We start from the raw sequence: 12072 nt of genomic DNA on the forward strand, positions 1-12072 counted from the left end.
AAGTCCAAGTAGTTAGGACTTTTTAAATCCTTGCCTAACCCTAAAAAGTGAACATTTTGTAAACCTCTTTTGAATTATAAAAGGAAGGAAAGAAGGAGGGAGGTAGAAGGAAAATGCCAAAGGATTGTAGATCAGCTTATTTCATAATTATCAAAAGCTCTAAAGAAACCATTGAGACTTTTGACTAAGCCAGGAGCTGTGAATGGGAGGCAGTATGGACAGTAAGAGTAAGGCAGACTGAGGTTGAGTTCCAGCTGCATCACTTAGTCTGTATGTGACCTCAGGTTAACTACCTACTGTCCCCAAACCTAACTTTCTTGATCTGTAAAACTGAAGAAACGATAATAGCTTTTTCACAGGGCAGGCACACATTAAATCCCAATACACTTTGTTATACATCCATTTTCCAATGCTTAATCAAAGGAGCTAACATGATATATATCCACTGGTCCCAACTTCACTGCCCTTTCTTGATTATATGCTTAAGCCGCTGTTAGTGGACTTTAATGGACTCTAAACTTTTTGTATGAGACAGGAAAGAATTAGGGAAAAAGAAAATCAATGTCAAAAAGGGGAAATATATGGAGAATATATAATGGGCCTCCATATGATAAAAATCTGAAGACATAGCAATGGTCATGAGCTAGTAATCAGGAGAGAAGATATAACAACTGAGTTGTCAACCTTGCCACCACCTCCCTAGCCTCCTAAATGTTAACTTCCTTTTGTCACATTTATGAAAAAAAAGTTGTCCCCCAAAGCAGGGTTGTCCTCTTGCTAAAATACACATCAACCACTAATACTCATTCAAAAAGTACACCTTGCTTTTACACCCAATATATTAACATTTCAGAAGTAAGATCATGGCCAGATTATTTAGAACACACACAAGCAGACACACACACACACACACCACACACACAGTTAAATGCATTCCATCTGCTGTGTTGCCTGCTAAAGATGTAAATGTATAGGAGTGGCGATAAAAAAAGGGGGATGGATGGGACAGAGTTCAGGACCCGTGCAAACCTGAAAGGAAATGAGGCAGGGCCATGGGAGAGGGGATCAAGGGAAAATAAATTAGGTAAGTAACACCACCATGCATCAGAAGTCTTGGAGACTCTAAACTAGCAAATTTTCTCCAGGGGGCCATCAGTCAAATGATGTCAAAATGGTAGCTGGTTCTGTTTGTAAATCCGTGTTGTCAAGGAGCTTATGTGTGGGAACACAAGTTCCACTCCAGGTCACAGTCCCAATGCTCCCATTATCCTACAGAAGAATTGAAGCCCTAAATGGTTCCTGGGAGGTGTGATCTGCTTAGACGAAAGAAGCCAGGTTTCTTCCCTTGCTGCCTTGGAGAGAGGAGACGTGTAAGGATATGAATAGGTAGGGTGAGAAAGAAAAGAGGAGAAAGAACCTCACAATTTCCTCCCTGAGAGGTGGAAGAGAAAGATTACATCTGTGGTTTGGCGAGAAAAGATGCAGTGCATTTTCAGCATCCCCGCGGTCCCTCTGCAGCGCTCCAGACTCCCCCCTTCCCTTGTCTTGACCTGCCAATGCACTTGGACTCGACTTACGCACAAGGCAGGACTGAAGGGGGAGCCAAGTCAGCACGGCCGGATACGGTTTCCCCTAAAATGAAAACTCAGCAGCGCTCCAGCAGCGGGTGTGCGCGCGTTAATGTGTGAGTATGCGTGCGTGGTAAACCCGCGGACGCAGTTGGCCGGGCGCCGCCCTCCAAGCCACCCCCACCCCAGCCCAACCCCCCCACCCCGATCCCTATAAAGGCCTTGGCCGCCGCCGCCCTCCTCGCAGTCGGGGCGCGGGGCCTGCCGGGGAGGTGGCTCAGGGGTCCCCGCACAGTCACACTCCGCGCAGTCACACACTTGGAAGCGCCTCCCCACGTCCCTCCCCTGCCCTCCTCTTGCTCTGCTCTTCTCTCTCTCACCACAAATAGTCGCCGACCGACTGCCAATCCGCCTCCCTCTCTCTCTCAACAACATGACTGACTGGGAAGCGGTGGCTCAGGCAGAGCGGCTCTGCTGGCGCAGGCAGGCGGAGCAGGAGGATTATTAAATAACGCGGCTCGACTCTGTGCCACTGGGACTGGAGAGAAGGAGCCCAACAGCCGAGAAGGGGAGGGAGGGCAGAGGAGGGGGAGCAGAGGAGACACCCCCGTGCCCCGAAGACATAAATCCCTGAGTGCCCGGGAGGAGCCTTAACAAGCGGCGCGGAACCCTCAAGGTAGTAACGCCCCCGGTGCCCCCGCGCCCTGAGGGTCGCGCTTCGCGTCGCCGCCGCGCCGTGGCCGGGCCCCGGCGGACGCGGGGATGCCCGCCCGGCAGGTGACCGCGCCGTGCCCGGGCCGCCCCGGAGCAGCCCAGCCCAGGCCCAGGGCGCCGCTGCGGGCCCGGCGTGCGCGGCGCGGGGACCTGGCCCGGCGGGCGGGGCGGGAGGGAGGCGGCCGGGCGCGCTCGCCGCCGGCCCCCGACTGCCGGCGCGCTGCGTGGCCTTTTCCTCCGCGCCGCTGAACGCCCTGCGCCCCCCGGCCGCGGCTGCAGCGGGATGCGGAGCGCGGCCGGCCGAGGACGCAAGAGTTGGCGCAGGCTCCGGGCCGCTCCCCTCTCTGGCCGCTCGCGTCCCGCAGGTAGGGGCGGCCGGCTCGAGCTGGCACCCGGGCTGCAGGCGCCGGGGCGGGGGCCGGCGGGGAGCGGGAGGGGAGGGGAGCGGAGGGGAGGGGAAGGAGGGGGCGGCGAGCCGGGGCTCCCGGGGGAGCCGCAGTGCCCCAGCCGGGACCGCCTCTTGTCTCCGCCCGCTTGTCCTCGGGCGCTGGCTTCCTGGGTTGGAGACGAGACCCTCCCCAGCGAACAGCAGCGACTTAGTGTGAACAAATTGCTTTGTGGTGGCGCGTCGAGGGCTCCAGGGAGGGGTGTGTGTGTGTGTGTGTGTGTGTTCGTTCGTGTGTGTTCGCGCTCCTGACTAATCAATGCGCTGGTTCACCTGAAAAGAAAATCAGTCCTGAGGTGAAACCGCAGGTGGCCCCTTGGGCCCTCTGGTCTTTTGGCTTGTGTCCCAGGGACTCGTACACGCGCTGCTATCAAGGGGTAGGGGTGCGCGAAGGGGTGACGGAGGGATTTGTGAATGGTGCTTCTCTGCGCCTGGAGGCTGAGCCTTGCTGATGTAAAGGAGGAGGCATCCAGAGTGAGAAGAAAGGCTATTTATGGCAAAGAGTTGTGAAATTTCTCGGGGTTTCCTTCAGTGTATCCTGAACTGCTCTCTGTCTCCCTCCTTCTTTCTCTCTCCATTCTCTCCTCTCTTTTCTCAGAATTCGAAGCAATTCTGCTTCCCCCTCCACACCTCGTGGGACCTGGAATATGAAATGAGGGAAGTCAGAAAATCCCTTGTCTTTTTAAGGCAGTAAAAACATGCTTCTCAGAAGTCACTGATCTCTTGCCCTTTAATGTTTTTATGTACTTATTCTGCACTCCTTTTAACCTTTTCAGGCCCTCCATAGGACCCACAGGACAGAAGGTACCTACTTGGTTTCAACAGCTTTCATTTCTAGTATCTTTACAGTTGAATACCTTCCCACTGAAATGTAATATATCCTCCATCCGTATCCCTAAGAAAGGCTATTAAAAATAATGTACACATTTTACTGTAAAGCTGGTTTTATTAAAAGCCTTGGGGAGGAGAGAGAAGCAGACGTCTAGGTGAGTTTATATCGATTACTACTGGTTAAAAACTAGCTATTAAGAAAAGACCTGAAATATTATTAATCTAGGCTGCAACACAATTTGTTTTGGTTTCTCTATTTGCTTTGTAACAGGTACACATTCCAGACATAACTTGAAGCTTCGAGGAGACTTGGGACAGAGTCCACCAGCTATGCTTTAGCAAATTTGTTCTTAAAAGCAGCGACCTGTGCTTTTATAGAACCAATGACTGGGTTGTGACTCAGGTACTAGGACAGTGTTCTTATTATTTTAAATTGGGATGTCTCTAAGCGCCTGCCAAGCACAATGTTTTCAAAACATTGACATTCCGTGTTGCTACCACCCCTTCAATAATTTCATGGAGAAGAAAGAGAAGTAAACTGGTCAACCTATTGTCAGAGTGATTTGTCTTCATTTGATATTAATTAAGGAGCTCCTTATTTTGATCAAAACATGCCAACTGTCGGTGTTTTTCCAGTGTGAAAGTAGCTTTTCTTAACAGTCCTGTTGATTTTGAAGACAAAGCAGAGTTAAGGATTTGTTATTTTGATTCAGTTAGATTCATATTGGTTTAAAATACATTTTCAACATTGAAGCATGTGCAGTTTTATATATTACATTAGAACTTAGATTGAGAGCACCACTCTCAGGGTTAACTTTCCTGAGTCATTGGAATGTAGAAATAATGGGGAGGTTTAAAATGTGCTGGATGAAATGTATTATTGCAATCATTAAAAAGTCATTTATGAATATTTTGTTCTTTGACACTATCAAAGAATCAGCAACTGTTTACTTTAATGATTATTTATACTATAGAATGTTAATTTATATCAAACTCATGTAGAAAATGAAAAATTCATTATATTTTATCATTATTCAACTCTTTATTGCCTTTTATTACTCAACATAGTACTCAAAGAGCCTGTCATGTGCAAGGTACTATCTAGGTATTGTGGAGGAGCATATAACTCCCTTGCTCCCTGCCCTTGAGGAGCTTACTCTCCAGTTGGGAAGAATCTGATGCTCATGCTTCAACCGAGTTAACAACCCGTGGCAATAAGAGATTGCATGTCTAAAGAGGACTGCAGGAGTTCAGAGCATGATAATAACAGTTCATGCTGGGTTTTGTCTGAAAAGGCTTCAGGTGTAGGTAAGACTTGCTTGGTCTTAATCTTAAAGGATAAATGGGATTAGTGGCTTGTTGATGAGAATATAAGGTATAATAAGATGCAAGTCTCCTGGAGTTATAGAAATGATCAAAAGATATAAGGGAAGATAAGTTTGTTTTGAAATAGATTTAGATATTGCTAAGTGGTTGAATTTGTTGTGCAAAGTTCAGAGTGAGTCTGTTTTAGATGTACAACATTCTGTACACTCTATTCTTGGAATGAATTGTCAATATTTCTGTACCTAAGAAGACAGTCTTTGACGTTATATTGTCTTTTAGTGAACGAAATGCTTGACATATATTTGTAGAGAATACATACTCTAAATCTCTAAATATACCACATCACCCTAGCGTGTTGAATATGGCGTTAATAACAACGTGGCACATACAACCTCTTTATAGCAAGGTGTTTGAGATACCTCCTTAACCAACCTTCCTTAGATTTGCTCTAAAGGAAAAAATATAAGGTATGTAAAAGAACACCTGTATTACTAGTGATCAGTCATTGAATGCTTAATATTTTATTCTTCATATAAAATGTATAACCCATTAAATAACATTTTCTATAATATTTTTATATTAAAATTATTAGAATGCATACATATAATAGTTAATCTGTCCTTAAGTTATTTTCCATGAATATAGAGCTGTGATGCAGGGCTTGTGGGGAATAATTTTAGAAATGTAGCAACAATTTCAAAGATATTTTAACTATTTTCTGGTATATAGATTGTTACTAATAGGAGCAGTCCTTTTTCTAAGCATTCTGAACTTAATCATTTTTTCTTTTTGTGTATATATATATATGTTTGTGTGTGTGTGTGTGAGAGGAAGATCAGCCCTGAGCTAACATCCGATGCCAGTCCTACTCTTTTTGCTGAGGAACATTGGCCCTGGGCTAGCATTCGTGCCCATCTTCCTCTACGTTATAAGGGATGCCACCACAGCATGGCTTGACAAGCAGTGAGTCGCTGCATGCCTGGGATCCAAACCTGTGAATCCCGGGCCGCCGAAGCAGAGCGCGTACACTTAGCTGCTGCGCCACCGGGCCGGCCCCTATATATTTGTTTTTTATACAAACACAGAACTGTTTAAAATGCATTTCTCCATTTTAAGAATACAAGGGGAAATATTTGATTGACTTTGAGCCTGTCTATGCAATATGATACCCCAGAAGTATATAGTGGCGACAGTAAAGAAATAGTACAAATATTAGATATGACTTTCAATAAATAACAGAATAGTATTACTTTCAGATTAGTTGAATTAAAAGATTTTCATATTTATATTTTGTTGACAATACATAGATAAGTTTTTATAAAAGTAAAAAGCCTATTAAATCATCAGTTTCATATTCATGCAAGAATGGGGTGATTTCCAATGTAGTCAGAGTATAAACCAGCCTATCTGTTAATTGGTCTCTTTTGTGTTTGGTTTTGGACTATCTGTCACAGGTGTATCACTTTGATAATGTAATCTCTTCTACTGTATGACTGACAGCTTCTGCATGATTTCCCTATTGGATAATGACAAAATCTGCTTTATTTTGAGGACGCACGCTTCTATCAGCAATATTATCTTCGCTATGCAAGAGTGTCAGTTAACAATAAAACATGAAATCTGGGGTGGGAGAAGCAGTTAGAAAAGATGAGGAGATTGACGAAGAACACTATAATAAAAGAAACATACTTCAATATTTAGCTTAAACTAAATATAATATAAAAATGTAAAGCTGAGCAGTCTAAACTGCAGTTAATACAGAACCAAGATATTGTTATCAATTCTTATTTTAAACTGAGCATATTACATTTTAAGCTGTTTTCATGTGAGTTAAATAAAATGACAAAAAACAAAAAAAGTGGTGATTGAAAATGTTTACTGGGATCAGTGGTATGATATTATAATTTTTTTTTAAGATTTCTGCTTAGATCATTGACAGATGAAGTTAGTTGTTTGGTCAAATTCCTGGCCCTGTATCTAGATTAACTTAAAATATAGCTTTTAATTTTGCATTATTTACACTGCATTAATAATTTTAAAATTTTAATTAAAGTTATCAAAATTTTTGAATACTGTAACTATATTCTGATACTGATAAAATCTAGAGGTCATTTATGAGAAAGCATCTTACTATCCAATGGCAAATTCTTAACCTAGAGCAGTAGTTCTCAAAATGTGATTCCCTGAGCAGCAGCCCCAGTGAACGTGTTAAAATGCCAGTCCCACCACAGACTGACTGAATCAGAAACCCTGGGCTGGGGTCCTCTGTGTGATTCTTGTGCACTCTAAAGTTTGTGACCTAGAGTATTTTATAGTGAAACTTGAAGGCTGTGTCTTCCGCCCGTTTTGTATCTAAGTACTTCCTCAACTTACAGAGATAACTAAGATTCAACTATTTAGACCTGGAAAATATTACACTCTCCATTAGAAGATTTTCATCTTAACTGTATTTTTTTAAAAAAATACAGTTTCTAATTCCTGTGCACATATTTGCTGTGGATTGGGGAAGCACATAAGTGAAGAATTTAACTGGACAGTCATGACCCCAGGCTGGACCTTATTGGTAGTCATTTATAAAGCAAAAAATATGCACAATGTACAAAGGTTGGCCATTTTTTGTTTAGTTTTGACTCTTATGTAATATTTTTGGTCTTGGCATGTAGTAATCATCTTTCTCTATATAAGATTACAGTTATTTTGGCTGCGCAACAATAGCATCACGTGTGAAATGTTCTCAAAGTCTTACTGCTGAAATAAATTTTAGACTATATCTCTACGTCTTTCAAGATTAAAGATAATGTGTTTGTATCCTGTATCTCTTTTAGTATCCCTCTCCTACTCCTTCTTTCCCTCTTTCTCCCTCCCCCCTCTATTTCAGATATGAGCTCAATCATCCCTTCCCTAAGGAAACCTTTCTTGGCCTCCTTTGCTACATGAGTTGTCCTATTATATATTGTTTTAGTTCCATGTTCCTCTACCTTGTGGTACTAATTGCAATTTTAATTTTATGTGTGTTCGTGCTGTTGGTTCATTGTTGTATCATTAAGGATTAACAGTGCCCAGCACATAGTAGATGCCCAATAAATATTGGTTGAATAACTCTGTGCCCTCATTCTAAGGATGTTTTATGTTTTTCCAAAGAAAGACACTTCGAAAAAGATTTTAAAATAAAGGGAGCCCTAGAACACATGTAAACATAGGTTGTACTTTTCTTTTTATTTTGCAAATGATGAAATTTTTTTAATTAACAACAGCAGCAATGGCTATAATGTGCTGAACACTTCATACATGATAAGCACTTTATGTGTGTCATACAGTGTAATTCTCCTAGCATTATAAAATTGTTTTTCTGCGTATTTTAGAGATGAGGAAACTGAGGCTCTGTTCTATGGTCTGCCAAGCTAGCTAAGCCGAACTTTGATTTTTTTATTACAATGATGCAAAAATTATGAAACCAGTAGACAGAGAAAGTGTGAAGGGGGTGTATCTTCTCTTTATTCCTGATTTAACTCGGAGTCCAGCAATATTTGTGTGTTACTTGCCCAGTTATCACCATCTTCTGTGATGCTGTTGCTGCTTTTTGGGTGTTTGGAACAAGTGATGGAAGACATGCAAGGCAGATGCTCCCGTGTTATTGCTCTTTGCAATACTGATATTTTTCCCTTCAGTGCCATGCAGTCACCATTATCTTACCCCATCTGATGAGGATCTCCTAACTCATTAGTAGAAATTTAAGATGTAACCAAATATAATTTTAAGAATAAGTGCCTTTATGCCGAGAATGTTCAAACATTAGATAATCTCTGCGTTTGGAGACATGCAGCTTATCTTTTGGAAGGGTTCACACAGAGCTTTGAGTACTTTGCTCAAGCAAAGTTGACCTTATGTGCATCTATTAATCCAACTTGTCTCCCATGAGAAGGAAATATGATTACATGGTAGTATCAGTTTAGTTTCTTTTGGCTTTTAATCTTCAGTTCATTTATTTAAATCTGGGTTTAATCGATGTTCAAATGTTTGCAGCAAAGGAAGTATTTAAAGGTTGATTTTTTAGAAGTTCGTGGACAATCAGAGAGTTAAATTTGGTTATTCTGAAGCCCTCTACTAGACTAACTGTACAAATTTATATATTTTGTAATGTATTTAAATCAGTCAATAACATGACTAAAAGCAGATGCATTATATCAGGAAGAAAAAATAATTGGTTGTTCAACTGAATATTTCACTTATGGCCTATTTTGTAGCTTTTGTCAGAATCTGTCGCTGGAATCATTTAATCATTAACTGGAGCCTCAGCCATGCCCCTGATTCAGAAGCAATCCTTCTGTCTAGTGGAAAGATTGACTGGTTTCTAGTCCAACACTTTGGGACTTAACATCAAGCCACTCTTGATGTCCAGCTCTAATATTATAACATTTATAGTAATGCTTCTTTCTTATAACTGAGACTGATTTCTCACCTAATATTTTCTCCTGCATCTTGATAAATTACCTAGTGTCATCATTTCTCCAGCGTTTGAGCAAGGCCTTTCTTTTGACACAGACTTCTTTATTTCTTTAAGGACTAAGACCCTGCCTCTGAAACCACCTCATTTCCTGAGCCATTTTATCTGCCAGCAGACTCCCTGTAAAATAACCACTTTCCTGGTTCTCCAAACATTGCCAGCTCTTAGATGTATGCTTCATTTCCCTCCTCACTCTTGGACCTTCGTGATGCCAACTTCCTATGGCATATTGTCATGCCCCCTGATATGCAGGCTGGTTGGACTTCTTGGAATTATTTTCAATTGGATCTCTGTAGTGTTTCCCAGACTACAGTGCAAGTCTAGTATGAGGTTCTAAGCATCACCAGACTGCCTCATTTTGCTACGTGTAATCTTCCCTTACCTGGCTGTCTCCCACTGTAGAGCTACCTCATTCATCATCATTGACAACAAACATTTTGTAAATGCTTATTACGTATGTCAGTCTGCTTCAAAAAGAATGCACTTCCTATGGTTCCTGAACAGCTTAATCCACAATAAATGAAATACACAGTCTTCCATGTCTGGTTTGGTGCCCAAATATGATATATGTGTATAAATATGTGCAGAATGTGCATATTAAATCTTTAGGGTGTGCCTGTTTCTCTTTTTCTAAGTCATTGTTACTTTCAGGATGATCTGTCTCTTCTCCATTCTCCTTTATAACCTTATCTGAGTATGATATATTTGGAATGTGGAACAGCTGGAGAAACATACTCCAGACAGTGTGATGCCTTCTCTCATTTTCCCCACTCGTTAATGAGACCTAGAGGTATTCCTGTGTTCAAGAAGTGTTTGTTAAGCAGGTGTACTATCCTAATTCAACTCTTTGGGGAGTCTTAGTGATATACCTTCCTTAGCAGTGAAATTCAGACTAGCATATTTCTTATATATCTATTCACTATAATTAGCTCTTTCCTGGAAATAGTTAAATACTGTGATTCTGTTAATGAGTTGTTATTGTTGTGTGTGTGGCTTTTTTGTTTCTTGTTTGTTTTTGGCAATAGCAGCAAAGAGTATATCACAAACGTATATCAGGTTAACAAATAAAACCAAACAAATATACATGAATAAAGGCATGGCAGAAATAAACACAAATGTAGGCTTTAACATCTATGCAATTCTTTCTTTAGAAACTATTTTTATGTTTGTTTGTTTTGTTTTTGTTTATTTATAGATACACAAATTACCAGAGCATTAAGTATGGATATATGAAATGTGGTTAGTGAGCTCTCCTTTCTCATATGCAGTCTTCTTCAGGACATTCAGGAACAGCTTGAAGGGGTAAAAAAGCATACAAATATCTCATAAACATCAGATGAGAAGGTTAGGAAAAGGAAAAAAATACCTCTAAACCAAACTCAAATTCAGTATTAGAAATGCAGACTAAGAGTAACATACTTCAGGTAAAGTTTCAAAATATTGTATTGGTAATAAAACCAATGGGTCTGTACTTCAGGATTCCTGAATTTTCAAAGGAATGTTACCTGTTGGGCAGATAGGCTACGTATTTGATTTTGTTTTCAATTTTTAGTATTATATTCATGTACATACATATCTAGTGTTACCTTTTGGGCATATAGGATAGGTATTTGATTTTGTTTTAAATTCTTAATATTATATTCATGTACAAACAGACCCAAGAACACTAAAAGTATTCATTAATAAATGAATTACTTACAAGTTAGAATGCACCTCCTGTAGGAGTAATTTTAAAGCCAAGTATAGATTACTAAATTGCACCATCAAAAAAATCATTATAAATTTGTAAATAACAAGCATATAAACTTAAAGCAACATTGTGGCTAAAATTAACTTTGAGGGGTATTTCCTACAGTGTACCTCAGAGTGCAAATATGGCGGTTTTGGGAGCTATCTTCCTCATCAACACCAGTCCAGCTTCTGAAAGGAGGGCTCTGCAGTGGAAGGGTCTAAGTTGATTAGAGGGAGAGTGTAATATGAAGCATCTCTAGCGGAATTGAGAGGGTCCCAGATCCAAGTGCTGGTGGGAACACTGAAGGGATAAAGACCCGACAGTGCTAACTATCTGGTGAAGAGAAGGAAGGAGTCGCCTCTCAGGATATTTCCGAGGAGCGTCAGGTTCATTGGATGATGATACAGAAAACACACAGCTCCAGAGGTCTAATGCAGGAAACAAACAGGTATTTTTTTTTTGTGAGGAAGATCAGCCCTGTGCTAACATCTGCCAATCCTCCTCTTTTTTTGCTGAGGAAGACTGGCCCTGGGCTAACATCCGTGCCCATCCTCCTCCACTTTATATGGGATGCTGCCACAGCGTGGCTTGCCAAGTGGTGCGTCGGTGCGTGCCCGGGATCCGAACCGGTGAACCTCGGGCCGCTGCAGCGGAGTGCGCGCACTCAACCACTTGTGCCACCGGGCTGGCCCCCAGACGAAGTATTTTAAGAGCAAAATATTTTTAATTTGAATATGGGACAGATTGGTAAATTTGAAATTCTGGTGATCCTCCAATCCCCCTTCCAATCTGCTAGACCTTAGTCTCTCCAGTCACCTTGATGCAAGGGAGCTATCCAGGGTACTAGACTCCTGCTGAAATCCTCTCTTGCAAAATTGTGCAAAATATTTTGTTGTTTTTGTTTTTGCTAATCCTAGAGCTTGTCATTGCAGATGCTGCATCATTCATTTGG

The 12072-nt window shown here is 41.5% G+C and overlaps 1 protein-coding gene across 2 annotated transcripts in view; it reads left to right on the forward strand.

Annotated features, from left to right (window-relative positions):
* Positions 1 to 1870: 1870 nt before the first annotated feature.
* Positions 1871 to 12072, forward strand: part of CCSER1 (coiled-coil serine rich protein 1) — a 674289-nt gene continuing 664087 nt past the window's right edge. For both annotated transcript variants that reach the window (XM_058547509.1, XM_058547511.1), the window contains exon 1: positions 1871 to 2244. The gene's annotated coding sequence lies outside the window, so the exon portion shown is untranslated. The remainder of the gene's footprint in view (positions 2245 to 12072) is intronic.

This window comes from Diceros bicornis, chromosome 8 (genome assembly GCF_020826845.1).
Source record: "Diceros bicornis minor isolate mBicDic1 chromosome 8, mDicBic1.mat.cur, whole genome shotgun sequence".
NCBI lineage: Eukaryota > Metazoa > Chordata > Mammalia > Perissodactyla > Rhinocerotidae > Diceros > Diceros bicornis.